The sequence below is a fragment of the Pyrus communis genome, chromosome 3 (assembly GCF_963583255.1).
Source record: "Pyrus communis chromosome 3, drPyrComm1.1, whole genome shotgun sequence".
NCBI classification, from domain to species: domain Eukaryota; kingdom Viridiplantae; phylum Streptophyta; class Magnoliopsida; order Rosales; family Rosaceae; genus Pyrus; species Pyrus communis.
In genome coordinates this window covers 10,998,254-11,020,499 of record NC_084805.1, presented here as the reverse complement: position 1 = coordinate 11,020,499, position 22,246 = coordinate 10,998,254, and the positions used below count along the sequence as shown (strand labels likewise).

Genomic DNA, 22,246 nt, shown 5'->3' with positions numbered 1-22,246 from the left:
TTCATCGTTTTCCTTTTAATTAGTAACATTAGAGGGTTGGGTTTGGTATTCAATTTGAATATATTAATGGGTTTGAATACAATAAATTGGATCTAAAATTGTCATTCTCATTGCCTTAAAAAGTTCTCATTTTCATTATGTGTCTGTAGTATGCCATTGGATCAGTCGGTCATTGCGACTTATACTCACCCACATTTTCTTAATTAATGTCATAAATCACTTGAAATTCTAATAAAAATTTGTTGTGAAGCAAATAACTTAAACGAGTAGGAGGTGTTACCTACAAAAGCAATTTTAAACGAAGCTAATGACTCGTTTGCTAACTCGTACTTAGAATTAGAGGAATTTTGAATTGAAGAGGAAATAAATAAAGTCATGGTGAGATTAATTGAGGCAATACCACATTTGCCAGTATTGGCGCTAGCCACATTCCGTTCCAACCTGATGTAACCAGCCTCGCCCCAGCTGGGACCCCATGAGTTCCTCACGATCCAGTAGTCTACACCATTTTCGGTACCATAACCAACAGCAACCACACCGTGATCTAGATCTGTTCCACAACGTACAGTGAAGACACCCCGAATGGACAGAAAATTTCAATGTTGTCAGACTATAAATTGGGGCGAACATTGTTCCAAAATCAAATGATTAATATTCATAGCTAAACAACGTAGCATACCAAACTGTCCACAAAGAGAACTCTACCGGTTTTCCAAGACACCGACTTTCCAAGACATGTACACATTCATATTATGTTGTAGAAAATCTAAAGTAAGATAGAAGGAAAGGATTACCGATTGGTAAAGCTGGAATTCCCTGCCACCAGCTTCAATGGCAGCACTAACTGGTTGATGTGCCACAGCCTTCTTCAATGATTTCTCATCATTTTCTGGAACATCTTCATACCCATCAATGGACACAGCCCGGGCATTTTTTCTACAAAATAGAAAAAGAAACATTCACACAATGATGAAACATGTCGTACACAAACGAAAGCCAAAAAAGGTTGAACCTGGATGCATACCCTGTTAGGATCACACAAACCATCTCGAGCATGGTAAGGGTAATCTGCTTCAGCATCAATGCGGCCATTGTTGATGATGAATTGGAAGGCATAGTCCATAAGACCTCCATTGCATCCCTGGTTGTATGATCTGTCACAATCCACTAGTTCTTGCTCAGACAAAGAGATGAGCTCACCAGTCACAATCTTGTTTATTCCTTCCACTGTGCCGACTGTTGAGAACGCCCAGCAACTCCCTTCAATGCAAAACACATAAAAATTATTAGTAAGAAACTAAATGCAGCAGCAGATGAGCACAACAATACATCGGATCCCGAATTCTACGATAATATGCATGCAGACATGAAAAAAATCTCATCATGCTAATATAAGTTCACACATTTCTATCTACAGATTAAACAAGAAGCTAAAGCAAACATCACAACGAAAAATTAACCGATCATGTTAACTTTCCGATAATATAATCTCAATGCAGACATGAATACTTCCATAACTATTGATTTTTCTGATTTTAATTGTAATGTATTTCATATTTTGAAAGCCTTATGGGAAGGCATATTTATACATAATACAAAGAAAGTTGAAAGCTTTACACCCTACACACTTGTAATCTGACAGCACACATGCACTTGCACTTTCCTTGCTGTGATGTTCTTGCTGTGCTGTCTGAGCACGTTCTGTCTGTGATGACCTTGCTGTGATGTTCTTGCTGTGCTGTCTGAGCACGTTCTGTCTGTGCACGCTGTGCACGTTCTGTCTGTGCACGTTCTTCCAATACTCCCCCTCAAGCTGGATCCAGTAGGTTGATGGATCCAAGCTTGGAGAGGAGTCTTTGAAATTGATGAGAAGCCAGAGGTTTGGTGAATATATCAGCCAGCTGATCGAGGCTTTTTACATAATGTGTCTGAATCACCTGCGACTGTACTTGTTCACGGACATAATGACAGTCGACTTCAATATGCTTCGTCCTTTCGTGAAAGACAGGGTTTGATGCTATGTGCATGGCAGCCTGGTTGTCACAAAATAAGGTCATTGGTTGAGCTGTGAACACACCTAAGTCACATAAAAGTCCTTTTAGCCATATTAGCTCACACGCGGTTGAGGCCATTGCACGATATTCAGCTTCGGCACTTGATCTTGCGATGACAGTTTGTTTCTTGCTCTTCCACGTGACCAGGTTTCCACCAACAAAGGTACAATAACCAGTGGTGGACTTGCGATCGATTGCGTTTCCTGCCCAATCAGCATCACAGTACCCCATGATTTGAGTGTTGTCATTCTTTGCCATGAGGATGCCACGACCAACAGACCCTTTTAAGTAACGTAAGATTCTTTTGACAAGATTCAGATGCTCGATGGTGGGAGAGTGCATGAACTGACTGGCAATACTTACTGAATGTGAGATGTCTGGTCTGGTGATCGTTAGGTAGATCAGCTTGCCGACAAGCCTCTGATATAAGCTGATATCCGAGAGTGGCGTGCCTCCCAAGTCAAGCTTGAGCTTGCTATCAAGAGGGGTAAGTGCAGGCTTGGCATCACTCATATTGGCATCTTTAAGTAGGTCCATGACGTACTTTCGTTGATTAAGAAATAGTCCCTTGTAAGAAGATGCCATTTCGATTCCAAGAAAATACTTCAACACCCCAAGATCTTTAATCGCAAATTGTTGTTGAAGTGACTGTTTGAGTGTGGTGATTTCAGCAGCATTATCACCTGTAATTATTAAGTCATCCACATATATCAACACAACTAATTTGCTTGCAGCTCTTGTGCGAACAAATAATGATGAATCTGCATTACTCCTTTTGAAACCAATGCTATGAAGAACGGTACTTAGTTTTGCATACCAAGCACGTGGTGATTGCTTCAGTCCATAAATTGACTTATGTAACTTACACACCAAATTAGGCTCTTGGCTTTGAGGGTGTCCTGGTGGCAATCTCATATAGACTTCTTCTTCAAGATCACCATGTAGAAAGGCGTTCTTCACGTCCATTTGATACATAGACCAACCTTTATTGACGGCAACAGACAATAGAACCCTTACTGAGTTCATTTTTGCAACAGGAGCAAATGTTTCCTTGTAATCCACCTCAAATGTTTGAGTGAATCCTTGAGCCACCAGCCTGGCTTTATGCCTCTCAATCGAACCATCAGAATTAAACTTGATCTTATAGATCCACTTACAGCCCACTGCCTTTTTTCCTTGTGGAAGTTTGGTGATGCTCCAGGTTTTGTGTTGGTCTAGTGCTTTAAGTTCTTCTCTCATTGCTTCTTTCCACACAACTTGATTATTAGCCTCATAAAAGTTTTGAGGCTCACTGTGACTTGAAATGTTGTTAAGAAAGGCAGCATGAGATGGAGTTACCTTTTGATACGACACGCAATTTGAAATTGGATGCCTCGGTTTATATGTGACAAAATCTTGAAACCTTGTGGGAGGTTGTCTATCACGCTGAGGATTGCGTCGAGGTACTAGGAGGTTTGTCTCATCCTCATTCAAATTGTCATCCACTCCTTGAGGATTTTCTATGTTGCCGTTGTCATCATTATGCACCGAGTCATCATCATGCACAGAATTATCAGGATGAGTACCTTCATTATTGACTTCAATGGGAGGTGTAGAAGTACAGATTCTTGGTAGAGGAATTAGGTCTAAGATGCACTCCCCCTGACTTGTGGCTTCATGTGATTTGCTGAAAAAAGGGTTAGCTTCATGGAATTGTACATCTTTAGATACAATTATTTTTCTTAGTTGAGGATCATAGCACTTATATCCTTTTTGTGTTGATGAATAACCAAGAAAAATACATTTGAGAGCTCTAGGGTCCAACTTATCTCGATGGTGTGACTGTATATGAACAAAACAGACACAGCCAAAGACTCTAAGATGTGAAAGGTCGATTTTTCTTCCTTTCATGACTTCAAGTGGAGATTTAAAACCCAAGACTCGGCTAGGAAGTCTATTGATGATGTACACAGCCGCCATGACTCCTTGTGACCAAAATCTCTTTGGTACGTTCATTTGTAACATTAATGCTCTTGTTTTTTCTAGAATGTCACGATTTTTCCTTTCAGCTACACCATTTTGTTGAGGTGTGCCGACACAACTTGTTTGATGCATGATACCATGTTTGCTCAAATATAATGACATGATATGGGACATATATTCGGTGCCATTGTCAGATCTTAAGGTTTGAATTTGAGAGGAAAAATGGTTCTTAACAAGATTGTGAAAATCCTTAAAAACTTCAATCACTTCACTCTTAGACTTTAAAAGGTACAACCATGTGGCTCTAGAGAAATCATCAACAAAAGTTACATAATACTTATAACCATCAAAAGATTCAAACGTTGGTCCCCATACATCTGAGTGAACTAGTTCGAAAACTTTACTAGTCCTAGATAAGGATGAGGTAAAAGACAATCTGGTGGCTTTAGACAAATGACATGTTTCACACGAAATTAAATCATTACCTAAGTTTGGAAACAAGGAAGACAAAACAGGTTGGGAAGGATGAGCTAAACGTTGATGCCATAATTGACTATCTTGGGATGGACTGGACTTGGCTTGAAATCCTCTGGGACTGTTTTTTGATATGTAATAGAGGCCATCAAGGTAAAACCCTTCACCAATCGTCTTCTTGGTGAGGCAATCCTGAAAAATGACATTGTGAGGAGAGAAAATGGCCAAACAATTTAAGGTATTGGTGATTTTTCCCACAGATAGAAGTTGAAATGGAAAAGAAGGAACAAATAAGGCTACTGACTCAATTTTGTCCGATATTAAGTTGACATTTCCCTTCCCTAAAACCTTAGAACTCTCACCATTGGCAGTTGAGACTTGAGACGGTTTTGAAAATTTTTCAAACTTGTGAAACTTAGAAACATGGTTGGTCATATGATCTGTGGCACCCGAATCAACAATCCACAAATCATGCATCATATTTACATTAAGAGCAGTTTTAAAAGCAGTCATGATACCTTGCATGTCATCTTGGGCCATGTGTTGCGTTTCTGTCAGAAATCCAGCAAACTTGCCTAGCAAAGTTTTTGAACTTCCATCTTCAAAGCCAACCGTTTGGTCACTCTTAATCCTTTCTTTCTTGCTTTGAAGATACACTGCAAACTCATTTATAAGTGCAGCTGGATTTGCAGTGAAGCTCTTGAGTGCATCAGACCTATGAGAGGTTGAGGTAGTTGCATTGTTGGCTCTATGTGGTGCACGGTTCAGTCTTTGTGAGCCCTTGTTATCCTTCATGAACTCTGGCTTTAATTCTGGATGTAAAATCCAGCATGTCTCCTTAACGTGACCAGTATAGTTGCAGTGTTGGCACTTTAAGTGTGGATTCTTCACTTTGTATTTTTTTTCGTTGGCTAGATAAGCCCTTGCTTCAGTTACACTGGTTTTTGTGCCAGTGTTCATGACTTTCCTTCGTACTTCTTCACGTTGGATTGTTGCACATACGCTGGTGAAGGAAGGTAGTTCGGGGTTCATGAGTATGTGGCTTCGTAGGCCTTCGTATCCTGGATCGAGACTTGACAAGAGTTGAAATATCTTGTTTTCTTCTGCCCTTTTCAGTAGTAAAGACGCCTCAGTTGTGTGAGGCCGATACATTTCCAGCTCATTCCACATGCTCTTCATGCTGCCTAGAAGTTGAACAAAGGGCTTTCCTTCTTGTTGTATGTTGGAAATGTTCTTCTTCAATTGAAACACACGTGCAGCATTGTTCTGGCTGCCATACATTTCTTTGACTGTCTGCCATAGTTTGAATGATGATTCAGAATAACTGAATATTTCAGCTAGTTTACGTTCCATGGAATTTAGGAGCCATAACATAACTAGCTGATCTTTGCAAAGCCAGATTTCATAAGTTGGTGAAGAAACATCAGGAACTTCGATGCTTCCATTTATGAACCCTAGCTTGGACCTTCCACCTAGGGCAAGACTCACTGCTCTTGACCAAGGTAAGTAATTAAACTCATTTAACAAGACCGAGCTTAATCTTTGATTTGGATTGACATCCACCTCAGACACGGTTGAGGAGGAAGGTATCTGGGAATCTCCAAACGAATAAGAATTCTCTTCCGCCATATACAGAAAATATATTTATATCAGCTTAATTCCCACGCGTGCTCGATGAACTGCCCGAATCAAATCTTCTCGAGCTTCTCGGCTGGCGTTCTCCTCCCTCCCGAGGGTCTTGAAATCGAACAAGCACGCGTGCTTCTCGGGGTACCTGTGAACCCCGCAGAACGTGGTCCCGCACCTGCACTTGAACCCAGTCAACCCGACCCGTTTCCTGCACACGGTGAACCGGTTCGGCTGCGACACCACCACGGAGTTAGTTTGTATCTGGCAGTTGCAGAATGCCCATGTACGCCGAGGCTTTGAGCAGCGTCTCGAGTTCTAGCTCCTTTGCGCCGTCGACGGTCACCAAGGTCCCGCCTTTGCTCTGTTCCTGCTCTTGCTGCCGTTTGCTTTCGTTACCCTTTTTCGGATTCTGCTCTGTCTGATGTTCTTCGGAATCGGAGGCTGTCGTGTCGGAGCTTGGTGACAGAGGAACTAAAACAATACTATACCAAGGTAAAGGATATAGCAGATATAATGCTCAACCATATTCGAAAGGTTGAAGAAGAAGAAGATAGAGCTTCAAGTGACGGAGAGGTTCAGAGACAGAGTGGTTGACGAAGGATACAACCCGAGCTACGGAGCCAGGCCTCTAAGGATACTACCCGAGCGAACGACATGGATAAGATGATGCAGAAGCAGGTTATTTTTCCTGCTCTGATACCATATTGATTTTTCTGATTTTAATTGTAATGTATTTCATATTTTGAAAGCCTTATGGGAAGGCATATTTATACATAATACAAAGAAAGCTGAAAGCTTTACACCCTACACACTTGTAATCTGACAGCACACATGCACTTGCACTTTCCTTGCTGTGATGTTCTTGCTGTGCTGTCTGAGCACGTTCTGTCTGTGATGACCTTGCTGTGATGTTCTTGCTGTGCTGTCTGAGCACGTTCTGTCTGTGCACGCTGTGCACGTTCTGTCTGTGCACGTTCTTCCAATAATAACAACGACAAATCAGAAGAAAAATAAATAAGTTAAGGATCTTTGGCCAAAGATATTTTCCGGGAAAACAGCATCACTTTTCTCTCCAAACAAACCGACCCATAACGATGTTTCACTACATTCCAGGGTCAAATTCTGTTCAACCGGACAATAATACGACCCCATAAACATCCTTAACAACAAAACGCATACGCACAAAATAAAAACCACAAAAACGAAAACCAAAATCTCACCGCATTGGCCTTGATCCTTCACCGCAGCAACAGCGCCCTTAGCTTTCCAATCGACGGACTCCGGCAACTCGTCGCCAGCCCGGAAAGTGTACCGGTCGCTCTTCCTCGACTCAGAAAGCCTGGAACCCCGGTCCACCTTGGCGCCCAAGTAAACAGACCGTTACTCCTCGTTGGTCAGATCGGCGAACCAGTTTAGACCCACCTTGTAAGTCCGGCTCTGTATGTTGTGCTCGTCGATGAACCTCAGATTATCCTTAAAGATCTCGAATCTCCGCTCCTTCTCGCCCAAAGCGTTGTAATTTTTGCCATGCTTGATGAGCCAGGACTCGTAGATGGCTTTTGCCTCCGTCTCGGTCGCGGTCAAGCCGTGCTTGTCATTGAAGTCGATGATGGACAGGTCCATGGCGGCCGCGAGGGGGAGGAGGACAAGGAGGGCCATGCCGGCCAATGAAGCCGTGGCCCCAGAAGATCTTGAGGATTGTCGTTTCATTGTTTGACGAAGGTTTGAGAGAGAATGGGATGGGTTGAATTGGGGTTGGTGGGTATAAGAGGACAAACAGGGGAGATAGGGAGGAGGATTTTGAAAGGCTGGATGATGACAGAAGTCTGAACAGAATGAAAGGTTCAGAATACCGAAGTTGCGTTGAAGGAGGATAATTCTCTACCTTGGTGTTCTTATTCATTTTCATCCCTTCCTCTAAAACATTACTTTTTATCTCTTCACTCTAAAACATTACTTTTTATCTTATTATCTTTATAAAAAAATCAATATAAAATATTGATGTGCCTTAACCGTGATCGTTCAGATAGGAGGGGATAGAATGACAAAGAGATTAAGAGGGTAAAAAATCCTACTCATGTGTTAAATTGGGAATGAGAGAGTCATGTTGTGCCGTGTCGCGCTTTGGTTGGGTTGGAGACTTGGTGGTGACCACCCCCTATAAATTTTGGTTTTTTTCTTAAGAAAAGTGAAAATTAATTGATATTTAACTTGTTTCGAACTAAAAATTTTTCAATATAAAGTAAAAAAAATACTACTAAACGTTACAATTATCTACTAGGTTAGTATACTTTCTGGAAATTTATGTTTTTCCGCTCGTTTGGATTTTTTCTCTAGAAAAGCACTTGTTAATAAACGTTGTTACTAAAAGTTTGTTCTAAATGTTGAAAATTTTATTAAAAATTCAAATACTTTCATAAAAATTATGTCAAATGTGTTTCTAGAAAACGCTTTCATGAGTCAAAAGTACTTATAACTCTATCTTCCAAACACAATCATATGTGATTTTTACTATCGAAAGTGTTTTTAGCCCTTGCACAATGATCTCAACACATGCACTGCTCAGGCGCCTAAGCGATCTTGATTCTTGGATCGTATTTGACCATTAGTGGTGTCACATTCTGATCCCGAGATTCATCCAATATCAACACGTGACATCGCCACGTACATGTTCATCTATCATGTCTCACCTCTGAGATATGAACAAAACATAACTTAAGGTCCAATAGTGTAGTAACTTTTTGTTTACTTAATGGCTGCAACTAAACTTTGTGTTAGATTGCCTACGTACATTCAAACGGAATTAAGCCAATTGAAGTTCTCCATTCAATAGACTCTGACATTTATCATAGTAATATGTAGTAGAAAAATATAGAATTCTAGAATCACTCAATGGAACTCAACGAGCATGATTTGTTGGATTCAAACTACTTAAAGCAACCAATTCACGACCAGGATTGTCATTTATCATTCATATAAACCACAATGTTTCCTAACATAGATTCACAATAACAACAAATAACCGATTCAATGTATCAAAGATGCATAATTTATGTGACCACCCGTCCCTAATTTTATGTTTTATAAATTTTAAAAGTATGAATTGTCGAAAATGCCCTAGAGAAGGATTTTGACTTCCGTTGGGCATTGTTTAGAGAGATGTATGAGTCATTCTTTTGGAGTATTTGCATAGTAATTATTGCCACGAACGCATAGGCAAAAGCTGTTTGCGAGTCCGGGTTATAACGGTATAATTACGGGTATTTGAAATTGGTTATTTAAAGTTTAGTTATAAATTATTTGAACTCCCACCTTGTGGGAAAGAAAGCCCAATCAGTTTTAAGCAAAGAATAAGGGACCAATCAAATTAAGGAATGACCAATCAAAAAAAAGAAAGGAAGGAGCAACCAATCAGAAAATGTGTGTGTGTGTTGGGGGGGGGGGGGAAGGAAAGGAAAAACACAAAAAAAAAAAAAAAAGAAAGAAGAAGGAAAAAAGCCCAGCTTCTCGTGCACCCGTGCACCAACCCGACTACATTTCCGGCGGTTTCCGCCATTCTTTCCGTCAATTCATCACCATTCATCTCCTACAACCTCTTCCTCAACTTTCCCTCTTCTATCTCCACCCAAATTTGAGGATTTTTAAGGTCCAATTCGTGTAGAACCCCACCAGAGCACCGGAGGTGCTCCACGATGATTCCTCTAATCCGGCGAGTTTCACCACCCACCATCAATCAACTCCCCTTGGACCCAGGAACAAGACCCAACTGGTTAGAGGGACGTTGGAGCACCGAGGAAGTCAAATCGAAGAACACCCACCTTAGGGTTTCCGGCGAGTTCGAGTCAATTTGGAGCCTTTCCCTGACACACCCCGACCAAAATCAAGGCGTGTTGGCCATCACGTAAGGGTGACGTAGCCATGTGTGCAGTGCGAAAATGATATTGATAAAAAGAAATGCGAGTAACTAAGAACCAAGCTAACTAATTTACACTAAGCAAATATAAGTGCAAATCCCGATATTTAAGTGTGATACACCATAATCAAAGCATAGGTAGCCTAAGTGCAGTCTAGCAGGACAAGTACTAATTATACAATACCAAAGGTGGTCCTACATTAGTGATAATCTATCAGAACCGCCGTCAATTCCTCGTAAGCCACCAACAAACACTCCTACCTAAAACCTGGAGGGGCGCAAAACAGAAAATGTGAGTGGGCAAAAACAAAGCTTTTCAAAACCATTTCAATTATCAAAGGTAGTAACCCCTCGCCGTAAGACTTGTATAATTTCCTAGAAATTAGAATACATATCTATATCACAACCATGCTCAGAATAGCAAAATCCATAGGTATACCCTGCCAAAAATCTCAGTATAACGAATTAGGTAAACTAGGTGAAGTCAATGACAAGTAACATATCAGCTGGAGTTACCTAACATGACCTGTATGGTTGAATCTATAGCTCATCCATCCAGCCAGAGTCACCTAATGTGACTTGTACGGCTCAACCAATAGCTCAACAAGTATGCTTGCACATGAGTCGGAACCTCCTAAACTGGTCTGTACAACAGAACTGGGTGTAAATAAATACGCTCAAGTGCTACAATCACGTGAAGACTGTGTGAATGATCACGGGTCACCTATGAGTTGGAATCACCTATAGTGGTTTGTACGACAGGACAGTGCACCTAACTTGGATCCAAGGTGAGCGTATGGTACGGGAGGTGAACATCACGTGAAGAACTGTGCCCTGAACAGGAGCGGGAGCGCTAACATTGGTGTGCAGGTTATGAGCTATAGATACATCTCAGCACAATGATGCAACTCACATCCACAATCTATAAATTCACCTGGAATTTACTTGAGCGTCCGCAGCGTCAAACATAAATATGTGCAACTACTAAATGCATATTATAAATATAAAACATTTGGCATGGCATTTTAAAACACAAGTCCATTTAAACATGTTTTCTGGGAAAATACTAGGTGTGTGTGTCTATATATTTACTGAAAACCAAAAGCCCGGTCACTAATATGTAGAAGGGTTGTAACCTCCGAGTCTCGCTTGACTACACTTGTCCTCTGGAAAAGTCTCACCTATATGCTAAACAACTATTTTAACGTTATTTTTAAGCTCATATACAAAACTAGGTAATAACTTCTCATACGTTGCTCAATTGAGGCATTTGAATATACCATCGTGGCCTACTTAACCCCACGAAAATCCCCAAATTTTTAGAAAAATTTTCTAAGTTCTCATGTGCCGGCCAAGGCACAGCCACACGCACGGCCACGCGCAGTCACGTGCCTTGCATGTTACACGGAATCCCTAACGGCGTTAGGGAATATTCTGTTAAATAACAACATATTACGTCTAAAAACTAACGGTGTTACCTTACGCCGTTAGCATATTCCCTCAAAGTTGACGGAATATTCTCCTTCGTCTCCGATGGTTCGTCGGATTCCGGCACTGACCGCCGCTGTACTCGCCGATTTTTAGAAAAACTTCAAACTTCAATAACTTACTCAATTCTCAACCAAAATTCATAAAATTGGTACCAATGTGAAGCTCAAGACAAAAAGAACATATCCTTACCACTTTTAGGTCCTAAAACCAATGGAATTTGGCCGGAAAAATCTCGATAGTTCGGCCACCCCTGCAACTCGACGAACTCGAGTGTACTGACATCCAAAACTTTCCAAAATTCTTCTATGAGCTCCGCGAAGAAGTTTTAAGACTCCCTAGGACCCTAAAACTCAATGAAACATTTGCGATCATGACAGAGTAACAGTGCACCTCGTCGGAGCTCTCTGGTTCTCGAGTTTTCGAAGTCTTCACGTCTAACCAAAGCAATAGTTCGATTTCTAAGCTTGAAAGGAACATGAAGATAAGATCCACAACCTTGATCTGTGAGTGATGAAACGGTTTGAGAGAGTGACCGTACGGGTTGTACAGAAAATGGAAGAAAATCTGAAATGGAGAGTGTGTGTGTGGTCCAGGTTGGCCAACCAAACAAAATAAACAAAAAAAAAAGATCTTAAGTTATAATTGGGTCCAACTACTTAGGAAGAAAAATGAATAGGTCCAAATCCTAAGCTCGTTCACACAACACGCTCAACGTTCAAGGGCATAAAAGTCATTTCCATGCTATCGAGGACAAAATATATTATAATTCGAGACGGGTTGTCACAACCTACCCCCTTAAGAAAATTGTCCCTGAAATTTCGAAGTATAACATAACAATCCTCTAATAATCATAAAACAAGCGTGGATACAAATCCCTCATACGATCCTTTGTCTCCCAGGTAGCTTCATCAAGTGATTTCTCCACAAAACATTCACTAAGTGCATGGTCATATTCCTCAAGACCTTGTCTTTCCAATCCAAAATCATCACTGGCTCCTCGTCATAAGTCAAATCTGAATTAATTTCCAATGGTTGAGAAGGTATCACATGTGATGGATCTAAGACATAATGACGAAGCATGGAAACATGAAAAACATCGTGTACTTTAGATAACTCTGGAGGTAACTCAAGCCTGTAAGCAACTTCACCGACTCGCTCGGTGATCTGATACGGTCCGATGTACCTAGGACTTAGCTTACCCTTTTTCCCGAACCATACTACACCCTTCCACGGTGATAACTTTAGAAACACCCAATCACCAACTTTATACACCCGGTCAGTGGCATGCTTGTCTACTAGACTCTTTTGTTGATCCTGGGCCGCTTTCAGGTTAGACTTAATTACCTGAATATTCTAAGTAGTCTCATCTACAATCTCAACGCCCACCAATACTCTTTCACCAACCTCCGACTAGCACAATGGCGTACGACAAAACTTACCATAAAGTGCCTCAAAATGTGACATACCCATGCTCGAATGGTAGCTGTTATTGTAGGGAAACTCCATCAAATCAAAACGCTTATGCCAAACAACACCAAACTATAATACCGAAGATCTTAGCATATCCTTAAGCGTCTGAATAGTCCTCTCAGATTGCCCATCCGTCTGTGGGTGATACACCGTACTATAAAGTAACCTCGAAACCAAGAGCTTCCTGAAATGCCACCTAAAACTTAGAAGTGAATCTAAGATCTCGATCAGAAATAATACTAATTGGAACCCTGTGGTATTTAACAATCTTCGATATGAATAACTTAGCTAATTGGCTTAAGGAATATTTCTCTTGTACTGGAATAAAGTGTGCTGATTTAGTAAGTCGATCCACTATCACCCAAATGCCATCGTAGCCATTTCATGTACGAGGAAGCTTGTGCACGAAATCCATGGTAATATTTTCCCATTTCCACTGTGGAACAGGAAGTGGTTGCATTAATCCAAACAACTTCTTTCTCTCAACTTTGACTTGCTGACAAATCACACAATGACTCACATATTCAGCAATTTCTCTTTTCATGCCAAGCTAGTAATAAAATGGTCGAATGGTATGAGACATTTTAGTACCTCCAGGATGCATTGCATATGCCGATATATGTGCTTCATCAAGAATTTCTTTCTTTAATTCAGCATTATTTGGCATGTACATTCGTCTCTCTTGCATAAACATACCATTAGATTCCCAAACTCTAAGATCTTTCTTCCCCCCCCCCCCCCCCGAGTGAAATAGCCTGAATTAACTCCTGGGTTTCTTCATCATTCATCTAAGCCTTGAGTACACGATCAATTAAAATTAGTCTGACCTGGAAACTAACAAGCAAAGCTTCCTCCAGATCTTCCACCCCTAACTTCACTCCAATGGATCTCAAATATGCAAGAAGAGGGATACGACAACCGTATAAAGCATTAATTCGGCCTTGAGACTTCCTACTAAGTGCGTCTACCACCACATTTGCACGACCAGGGTGATACTCAATCATGCAGCCATAATCACTAAGCAATTCAATCCATCTTCGTTGTCGAAGATTAAGATCCCTCTGAGTGAAAAGATACTGAAGACTTTTATGATCCGTAAAAATCTTACATTTGTCACCATAAATATAATGTCTCCAAATCTTCAAGGCAAAGATAATGGTTGCTAATTCAAGATCATGAGTAAGATAATTCATCTCATAAGGATTCAACTGTTGCAAAGCATAAACAATCACCTTATCATGCTGCGTTAACACACAACCCAGACCATTCAAGGAAGCATCACTGTAGATCTCGAAATTACCACTATCATCTGGGATCGCCAAAACAGGTGCAAGAGTAAAACAATACTTCAACTGCTGAAAACTTTGCTCACAATTATCGTCCCACTCAAATTTAACATCTTTTCTTGTCAACCTCGTTAGTGGTAATGCAATAACTGAAAAATCTTTAACAAACCGTCGATAATAACCTGCTAGACCAAGGAAACTCCGTACCTCCGTGACGGTTCGTGGCTGCTCCCAATTCTCAATAGCTGCTACCTTTTGAGGGTCCACCTGAATACCTTGGGCAGATATAACATGTCCCAAAAATGCCACTTGATTTAACCAAAATTGGCATTTGCTAAACTTAGCATACAATTGATGTTCCCTCAATTTCTTCAACACTAAAGTGAGATGTCGAACGCGCTCTGCTTAAGACTTAGAGTACACTAGAATATCATCAATAAGGACAATGACAAATTTATCTAGATATGGCTAGAATACTCGATTCATCAAGTCCATAAAAGCTGCAGGTGCATTAGTTAACTTGAATGGCTTCACAAGAAACTCATAATGACTATATCGAGTCCTAAAAGTCATCTTAGGAACATCTTCACTTTTGATTTTTGATGCGAAATATATAAGCACACAAATTAAAACCCTCTTTTGACAATTGCAGTATATGAATAAGTAGGGATCGTTCTAGACCGGGGATTAGGAGGGATTGCTAAATCACTTGAAAACTGACTCAAAAACGTAAAACACAAGTTAAAACACTAAAATAGACTCAAAGAATGCAAAACTAAACAATAAAACACTAAAACAAACCAAAAGACTCAAAACAGCCCTAAAACACTAAAAACTGCCTTAAAAACACAATCTGGGCAATTTTGAGCACTTACACTATTTTGGACGAATTTGGGTAATAACTTGAATCAAAACACTTAGAAACACAAACTAAGACACTTTCTAACTAAATTGGACACTAAAGTAAAGGGGGATTTAGTTTTTGACGAAATTAAATAAAATGCACAGATTGTAATTAAAACAGATTGTAAAGATGAATTTGATGAAAATATGGATGGAATGCTAGCTAGAAGGTTCTTCTCCACACATGTCACACTTGCATACAAGATGATTTTTAGTTGGTCTTTCGATGAATTATGAAACTCAACACTCCGGGTTAATTAGGTCCGCTTAAATTAACCTTCAAGTTTTCCTTAAGTTAATGAATTGGATGGGACAACGCATACACAATTCAAAACATTCTCCAAAAGTCCTTTACGTGAAAAGCACAATAAAGATACAATCAAAGATCATTAAGCAACATGAAAACTATAAGTGTTGACGAGGCATTCGTTACTATGATGAGCATGAAACTAGTGCCAAGAATTCATTTAACACGATTGTTTATAAGCAACCTCCACTACTTGTGAATATAAGTTTGTAACTATTAGGGGAAACTCACTTATATTCTAGCATCATATTCATACATGAAAATTAAGCGTGCACTCTCAATAAACATACACAAATAAGTTATCAATCAAGCAGTTAAACGAATTGAATCCAAAACTCATGAAATTCCAACCAAAGGTAATCAATTCATATTGCAAGCATAAACATAGTTTCGAATCAGCCCCTAGCTAACTAGGGACTTAGCCTCTCATGTTCACAGAAAGAGAAATAAAATTGAAATTAAACATAAAGAACAAAAGATTGATTACACCTAGAACGCCCAACGAATCCACTTGAATTTCTGCGCGTTTAAGCTCCTCTTTCTCCTTTCTTCTTGCTGCGGCAGAGAGGTTTTATGGTGTTTTTGGATGGTTTTCTGGGTTATAGATGGGTTTAGGGTGATATGGTGGTGCGGCAAGGAGGTGGGAAGGTGTATGGAGGTTGGGAATGGAGTGGGGAAATCTGCGGCAGAGAAGAATAGGGTGAATGGTTGCTGCGGCTGAAAGGTTTTTGAATGAATGACTGAATGATATGAAGAATGAATGAGAGAAGAGAGAGCTAGGGTGAATTAAAGGGTGCGGCTGAGATGGGATTTAGAAGGCTTAGGGTGAATGGATGGGGACTTGCGGCTGATATGCATGATGGATGAATGAAAATTGTGAATCAATAGAATAGGGTGCGGCTAGGGTTTGAAATATGTATGGTTCCAGAAATTAACCCTAGCTTATTTTTATTAACTAAAATAAATTCAAAGGCTTCTAGAATTAGGAAATAAAATCAGAAATTAAAGAGGGAATGATTAAAGGGTGCGGCTAGGGTTTATTTGAAAGGGAAATAGGTTTAAGTTTCAGAAATAAAAGGGAGAGTGGCTGGAAGGAAAAAGGGTTAGGGTTTAGATGCATAAAAGGGGACAAAAATGCCCCCCTTGCACGGCAAGGGAAGGGAATTAGGGTTAGGGCACGGCAAAGGGTTTAAAGTGGCCTAGGGCCTTTGTTTTGTCTCCTAAAGTGCCTACAAGGCCTTCAAAGTGGCTAGAAAATACGGACGTTTAAGATTAGGAAAGGTTACCAAAACGGGAAACTTAGGGTTAACTTTCCTATTTCAAGTAGGAATCCTTGTTGGAGTAGGATTCCTCGTTTGAGTAGGAATTCATCGTTGGAGTAAGAATTCATCGTTTCTTCAAGTCTTCAACTCATTCATTCCTCTTTTGCTCCAAAAGACTCCAATTTGCATCTTCTTGCACACTTTGGCCTTATAATCTGAAAATACACAAAAGTGACTTTAAACACTAAAATAACTAAGGAAACACAACATAAATGCACGAGAACAAGCTAATTAAGTCGCATGAATATGCTCCTATCAATTTTCAATTGATAGTAACTAGACCTCACATCAATCTTAGAAAACACGTAGGTGCCTCAAAGTTGATTAAACAAATCACCTATACGCGGCAACAGATAACGGTTTTTAATTGTTACCCGATTCAACTGCCTATAATCAAGACATAGCCTCCATGTCCCATCTTTCTTACGTACAAATAAAACTGGAGCTCCCCAGGGCGAAGTACTAGGCTGAATAAAACCCTTATCAACTAGTTCCTGTAATTGAATTTTCAATTCTCTCAATTCAGCAGAAGCCATTCGATAAGGAGTTAAAGATATAGGGTATGTACCTAGAAATAAATTAATGGTGAACTCTATGCCTCGGTCTGGCGGCAATCCAGGTAAATCGTCAAGGAAAACATCAGGAAAATGCCTGACTACTTGTACATCCTCCACACTACTAAAAGTATTATCACTTAACACCACATGAGCCAAATATCCTTGACAACCTTTCTTTAACAACTTTTTAGCACTCACGACAAAAATAACTCCATGCCTCACTCCACCATGTTTGCCCACGAACGTAACCTTAGGCAATTCAGGATGACGAAAAAAGACTGTCTTCCAATGCAACTAATCTATGCCCAAAATAACATCAAAATCAACAATATCTAACAGAATGAGGTTAGCTGACATAACAACATCCTCCACCAACACGGGACATCCTGGATATACAAAGCTAATATAACATCTCTCCCATCTAGGCATTGCAAATTCTAAATCATACCTAAGAAGTGTAGAATGAAGTTGCGTCGTCTGAGCAAACGTATAAGAAATAACATACTGCATAGCACCATAATCAATTAATACTCTAGCAAAATGACCAAGAATATTCAATGTACCCATGATCAAATCATGATTATTCTGAGCATCCTGCAGTGTAATGTGGTGAATACGTCCCTGAGCTTGATGTCGTCCTCCTCAACCTCTGCTAGCCTGATTACCACGTCCCTGCGTACTACGCCCTTGACATGGCTAATTAGGCTGCCTCGATGGTCCTGCACTACTAGAAGCAACCTCCACGTGCTAGGACTATCCTCTAGGATACCATTGAGACCCACCAGCTGAATAGGGATGATACGATGTATAACCTCCAGGATATTGAGGGTAACCACTCTGATAATATGGATCATGCAGATACTAATACTACCCTGCAGAATAAGGAGCTACATCGTCCTGATAAGGATAAGCGCCTCTACGACCCATCTGAGTATAACTACTGATGTGATAAAAGATAGCACTCAAATTACACCTTTTTTTTGACAATTGTAGTATAGATATAAGTAGGGATCGTTCTAGGCTGGGGATTATGAGGGATTGCTAATCTAATGAAAATTGACTCAAAGATGTGAAAATAGGCTTTAAAACACTTTAAATAAACTCAAAAGACTCAAAACAAACTTTAAAGACTCAAAACAACTCAAAACAACCAAAAAGACTCAATTTAGACTCTAGGACTCAATTTGGATGAAAATACAATTAGTTTTGACTCAAAAGACTCAAAAAGACTCTTTTGGACAGATTTGGAACAAGTAAGAAAATGGGTTTTGATTTTGGACGAATGTAAAAGAAACCAAGTAACTTAAAACTTTAAAACAGATTTTGGACAAATTTAAGAAAAACTAAGGAAAATAGAATTAAACATTGAAAATAAAAGATAGATTACACCTAAAAACGTTCCAACACGCCAACTCGAATGCACAAACACCCAAGGCTTCGTCTTCCTTGTCCTCTTCCTTGCTAAGTCACGGCACAAGGTCAAGGGTGGTTTTATGGATGATTTTCTGGGTTTTGGATGGATTTAGGAAGGTATGGTGGTGCGGCAAGGGTTGATGGTGGTGTATGGAGGTTGGGATGAAGGTTTGGAAGTAGGGGAATGATGGAAAGTTGGTTGCAAGGTTGCGGCAAAGGATGGATTTCTGAATGAATGAATGAATGTTGTGTGGAATGGTGGTGATTAAATGGTACGGCATAGGGCTGTTTATATAGGATAATTTTGCACACTTAGTGAAGGAGAAGGATTGCACAATCCCATTGAAAAAGGGTTAATTCAAGGCAGAAACCAAAAGGGATTGGGATAGGTAGTGCACGACATGGATTTAGGGAATTCTAGAAGGTTAGGTGCAGCACACATGTAGGGAGAGGATAAGGTGTTCTAGAAGGAGTGTTTAGGGCAGATTCCTAAACCTAAAGGGACAAGAACATGTGATATAAGTGTAGGAGAAGGATTGCAATTCCTAAACCTACAAGGAATGGTGTTCATGCAGCATACACTTGGATAAGGCTTCTAGAAACTGAAATAGGTGTTCAACTATGTAATTAATATCCTCTAATTAGCTAGGTTTAAGTCCTAACCTGATTTGGATAGGATAGGATAAGATAATGTTAGAGTTAGGAAAGGATAAGGTTGGTTAGGATAGGATAAGGTTGGTTAGGATAGGATAAGATAAGGTTGGATAAGGTTCCTTGTTTCTTGCTTCTTCCTTATCTTCATTGCATTAGGACTTCTTCCACCAGATTTGTAGCCTTTCTTAGCCCTTCTTGACTTCAATTTTGTCCATCCTCTTTACTCCATGGTTAAGTTATCCAATCCATGCCCAAAAATGCTCCACATAGCCTCAAAATGCACTTTCTTGCTCCTTTTGCCATTAGGACCTAAAAACATACAAAAATAACTTAAAAGACTGAAATACATAGTAATTAACTCACTAAATGCAAGGAAACAACATAACTAAGTAACATAAATATGCTCCTATCAACTACTAGGTCCTGAAACTTGCTGGATTGGAACTGGTAGTGGTAAGGAAGGCGGTTAGGGCTTCTGCTGGTTCTGTGGACAATGAATAGCCATATGCCTCATCTGACCACAAGTATAGCATCCGCTACTGCCTCGCTTACACTCCCCAAAATGCCTATTATTACATATATGGCATAAGGGAGCACCTGTGCTACCATAATCCATCTATCTCTGAAAACGAGGACCTCTATAAAATTTACCACCTTTTCTTTGCCTAGTGGAACTCAAACCCCCACCAAAAGAATTGGAACTGGCACCATTTCTCTTAAAGCTTTGAGTCTTATGAGGTCCCTAAGACGATTGACCCTTATCTTTATCATTTTTCTTCTGGTTACCATCATTTTCTTCTTCTTCCTCGCTATTACTGGGCATGTTCTCTGAATCTTCAATTCGAAGCAGAATCTCATAAAACTCCTGGTAAGTAGCACAAGGAGTCGTGGTCACCATAAAACGCCACTTCTTTTTAGTACCCAACCTAAAACGACAGAGCATCTCCACCAGATTAGCAGCAATCTTCGGGTGATAGCGAGATAAATCAGTAAACCTCCAGTAGTACTCATTAGTTGTCAAATTTCCCTGTTTCAGGTGCGTAAATTCTTGCTTCTTACATTCTATATGCTTTGGAGGAATGAATCTCTTTTGAAATAATCGTTTAAAAATTTCCCAATCAGCAGCTTCATCTGGTGATAACTGATAAGACTTATGTCTCCACCAGGATGCAGGCTCCTGACCTAAAAACCAAGTAGTCATCTCAACCCACTTATCCTCAGGGAGACTTTCCTGTCTCTGCATCAAACGGAAAGTCTTCTCAAGATGATTGAGCCACCACTCAGCTCCGTCATGTCCTTCATTCCCCACAAACTTATCCAACTTCCAATTATACATAGCCTCCAGGGGAGTCCTCTAGGGAGGGCGAAGTGAAGACTGAATAGCATTGGCCATAGCTTCCCCTAACTAAGCAATATCGGGGAAACTAGACTCAGCCGAGGAACATGGCTCCCTACGAGGTGGCATAGTTCTGATAGAAGACACCAAAATAATTAGAATATTCACAAGATATGCAGGATTGCCAACCCTAGGCTCTGATACCAAACTGACACCCCGACCAAAATCAAGGCGTGCTGGCCGTCACATGAGGGTGGCATAGCCAAGTGCGCAATGCAGAAATGATATTGATAAAAAGAAATGCGAGTAACTAAGAACCAAGCTAACTAATTTACACTAAGCAAATATAAGTGCAAATCCCGATATTTAAGCGTGATACACCATAATTAGAGCATAGGTAGCCTAAGTGCAGTCTAGCAAGACAAGTACTAATTATACAATACCAGAGGTGGTCCTACATTAGTGATAATCTGTCAGAACCGCCATCAATTCCTCGTAAGCCACCAACAAGCACTCCTACCTAAAACTTGGAGGGGCGCAAAACAGAAAATGTGAGGGGGCAAAAACAAAGCTTTTCAAAACCATTTCAATTATCAAATGTAGTAACCCCTTGGCGTAAAACTTGTATAATTTCCCAAAAATTAGAATACATATCTATATCACAACCATGCTTAGAATAGCAAAATCCATAGGTATACCATGCCAAAAATCTCAGTATAACAAATTAGGTAAACTAGGTGAAGTAAGTCTATGACAAGTAACATATCAGCTGGAGTCACCTAACATGACCTGTATGGTTAAATCTATAGCTCATCCATACAGCTGGAGTCACCTAATGTGACATGTACGTCTCAACCAATAGCTCAACAAGTATGCCTGCACACGAGTCAGAACCACCTAAAGTGGTCTGTACGACAGGACTGGGTGTAAATAAATATGCTCAAGTGCTACAATCACGTGAAGACTGTGTGGATGATCGTAGGTCATCTACGAGTCGAAACCACTTATAGTGGTCTGTACGATAGGATTATGCACCTAACTTGGATCCAAGGTGAGCGTATGGTGCGGAAAGTGAAGATCAAGTGAAGGACTGTGCCCTGGCCACAGGCGAGAGCACTAACACCGGGGTGTAGGTTATGAGGTATAGATACATCTCAGCATAATCATGCAACTCACATCCACAATTTATAAACTCACTTGGAACTTACTTGAGCGTCTACAACGTCAAACATAAATATGTGCAACTACTAAATGCATATTCTAAACATAAAACATTTCGCATGGCATTTTAAAACACGAGTCCATGTAAACACATTTTCTGGGAAATTACCAAGCATATATATATATACACTGAAAACCAAAAGCCCACTCACTGATATGTGGAAGGGTCATAGCCCCCGAGTCTCGCTTGATTGCGCTCGTCCTCTAGAAAAGTCTCACTTATATGTGAAACAACTATTTTAACGTTATTTTTA

General features: G+C 40.2%; 1 pseudogene; it reads right to left on the bottom strand.

Moving 5' to 3' along the window:
- Nucleotides 1–209: 209 nt before the first annotated feature.
- On the bottom strand, nt 210–7,829 carry LOC137728160 (cysteine proteinase COT44-like; annotated as a pseudogene).
- Nucleotides 7,830–22,246: the final 14,417 nt, after the last annotated feature.